The sequence below is a fragment of the Penaeus vannamei genome, chromosome 10, assembly GCF_042767895.1.
Source record: "Penaeus vannamei isolate JL-2024 chromosome 10, ASM4276789v1, whole genome shotgun sequence".
NCBI classification, from domain to species: domain Eukaryota; kingdom Metazoa; phylum Arthropoda; class Malacostraca; order Decapoda; family Penaeidae; genus Penaeus; species Penaeus vannamei.
The window spans coordinates 21,341,024-21,344,230 of record NC_091558.1 but is presented as its reverse complement, the minus strand read 5'-3'; the positions used below and the strand labels follow the sequence as shown (position 1 = coordinate 21,344,230).

Sequence of the window (3,207 nt, the reverse complement as noted above, 5' to 3'; positions counted from 1 at the left end):
ACACTGGCCGGTAGCCCAACCGTAGCCTAGCACTCACAACACTGTGTCTACACACCATGAGTCATCGACGACAATATTCATAACAATGAAGAAAGTGGTCATGTTGCTGTATGGAAACAATGATAGCCCACTCTGCATCCCTACGAAGCATTGTCACATTATGAGCGGCAGAGTATATGATTTTCTTATAACACTGGAGGGAGGGTGCAGCATTCGCGTCGTCCAAGTCCAATGCGCAGGCAGCCTTGGCGAGGCAATCAACAGTGTCATTACCAGCAAGACCGATATGAAATGGTGTCCACACCAAAGATGCGATGAGCGAGCTATCATGGGCGATGGCGAGTTGATACCTTATTTCCTGAACAACACGGACGCAGACAGGTCTTGGAGAGGAGAGTGCAAGAAGTGCTGATTTGGAATCGCAGATTATCACACCATTCACTTTTCTTTGAACAATAAGAGTTACTGCGTCTAGGAGGCCGTCAAGTTCACAAAAGGTGGAGCTTGAAGAATCAGGTAGCCTGCGGCCAAGCCATTCGTTACCCACAGGCGGCTGCATGGTGGGGGAGAATATGGCACAAGCTGCACTCCCATCTGCCTGCAATGACCCGTCAACATAGAGACAGCTGGATGGGGAACTCGCCATGGAGGTAATTCAGGGACAACTGCAGGTGCTGGGACATTAACATTTAGGTCTTGAAGTTTGTCACACACCACTTTCATAAGGTTGCATCCCCCTGGTCGAAGTGGGGGTCTGGGTGCATCTGGGGCAAGCGATGTCCTAATGGCAGCAACAAAGTTTGGTGCAAGATAAGGGAAATGAAGGCACTTAATAGAGAAATATGTAACATTTTTTGTAAACTCTTTCAACAAGTGGTGGCAAGTTCAGTTCAGTTTGCATATTAACTATCCGGGTGGAGAGGGGGCATCCTAGTATAAACCTCATTACCCGGTTTTGAAATTTTTTCAAGAGACTCTAAGGCTTTCCTTGAAATTTGACAAAGGGCAGGGGACAGGTAGTCAACAACTGATCGAAGAAATAATATATAGAGTCCTCGCTAACGGGATGGAAACACCTGTAGCATTGTTTGCAAGCCACTTGATAGGGATAAAGCGTTGCTGTAGACGGTCAAGGTCTTTAATGATGGGGTGAACTCGTTGTCTTGCAGGAATGGCAGGTGTGATTCTGACTGGGGCACCTAAGTACAGATACTGTGTGCAGTGAGGGATAACATTCCGACCCACAGTGAATTCCGGCAGAGCTCTAAGGTTGCGGAATGAGAAGATTCTACTTTTTTCTGGGGAAATGATGAGACCACAGGCAGTAGAAGATGCATAGAAAGCATGGAGGAGTGTCTGAAGATCTTGAGGTGAAGTAGAATGGATGCAGATGTCATCAGCATAGCAGGTAACTGTAGTTCCGGGAATGGTAGGGAGTAAAGATAGTAAGCGGTGCATTAGGATGTTAAACAGGAAAGGGCTTAGAACACCACCCTGTGGAGTGCCAAGTTCAAATCGCTCGTAGGAACTACACACACCCTTGAAAAGGACACATGAGGTTCTGTTGCAGAGATAACCTCGTACCCACCTCAAGAGGTTTCCCTTAACACCAAAATCTACTAGCTGGTCGAGTATAATTTCCTTGTTGGCAACATCAAATGCACTTTTGAGATCAAGGAAGGCAACCACACTAGTGGGGGAGAGGCGAGTGTAGAGCTCCATTAAACAGTGATGTGTACTTCATTGTGGAAGAAAACCATACGGTCTTGGAGATAGTGTATCCTGAAGGCGATGCATGAGCCGAGCAAGAATGATGGGTTCAATCACTTTGCTAAAGCAGGAAATGAGAGAGATAGGCCTGAATTTGTACCAGGCTTTGGGATTGGTACAATTGTGCTACAGGTCCAGGCGGGAGGCACATAACCCTGGTGTAAACAAAGATTGTAGATTTGTAGAAGAGGGTTCCCAGGAACTTTCTGGAGAAGGCGAAGCACTTGATATGTACGCCCATCATCCCCAGGGGCAGTTAACTTCATCCCTGCAAGAGCACGTCGCAATTCATCCTCTGTTACAGGCAAATCTTCTTGATCATCCTTCTTCAATAATGCAGTCATTTGACGGAGATTACGAACATTACGTTTGGAGGAGAGTGCCTCTTGTATGTGAATGGGAAGACTGCAAGTTTTAAACTGGACAGACCAAGTAGTAATGAGATCTTGGGCATATTCATGTGGGCTGTGGTGAAGGGCTCCAGTGGGCTTTTTCTTAACAATCTTGTTTATAAGGTGCCACATGGTCCCAACGCTGGTGTGATGGTTGATACTATCTGTATATTTTTCCCATGAGTCTGTGAAGACACACTTCTGGAGGGCAATCAAATCATCTCTTGATATCTGGTACTGGTGTAGATGGTCCGGTGTAGGTTGCCTCTGGAAAGTGAGACCAGCTTCTGTTGCTTTTCTTTGTGCTTGGATGATGCGATGGTCTAACGTCCAGGAATGAATCACAGACCGACTTTTAATGTGAGGTTTAGTAACATACTGGTAAAAAAAATCATGTGTGGCTTTTCCCAGGGAATTATATAAGTTCTCAGGGGAGAGTAAGTCAAATGTGGGAAGGAGGCTGGTAATGTATGAGACATATGTGGGGCAGTACTTGGGTGGAATGGAGATGCAGGCACGTTGATGGGGAAGAGAAGTTTGTGTTGGCAGGGAGTACTGCAGGCCAAGGGCAATGTGGTCCGAGAAGAGAGAAGGGATTGAACTACAGCTGACATGAGACACCACAAGCCCATATGTTATAATATGATTCACGGTACCCCCACGAACGTGTGTGGCTCCTCCAGTGTTCCAGTGAGTGAGGTGGTGACGGCGGAAGTAGTTAAGTAGGGGCGGCCCGTTTCGATTGGGAGTAGGAGAAATGTCACCAAGACCAGGGTGTCAGGCATTAAATCACCCATGTAGACTATGCCATGATCTGTAGGTGTCAGATGGGCTGGGAGGTTAATCACGTCAGGGGCAGAGTACACATTGCACAATCGGAGTTTACCATCTCCCACTGTGACCTCAAAAAGCTAAAAAGTCATGGCAATACTTACAGAGCACCGAAGAAGCTGATGAGGCATGGACGAATGAATGTAGGTGATGAGGCCATTCCTGGCATGGTGTACATATGAGACATAGCCAGTTAGTGAGGGTGCCAAGTCCC

At 46.8% G+C, this 3,207-nt stretch overlaps 1 pseudogene; it reads right to left on the bottom strand.

Annotated features, from left to right (window-relative positions):
- The window catches only part of LOC138862884 (uncharacterized), a 3,209-nt pseudogene extending 250 nt beyond the window's left edge, over positions 1–2,959 (bottom strand).
- Positions 2,960–3,207: the final 248 nt, after the last annotated feature.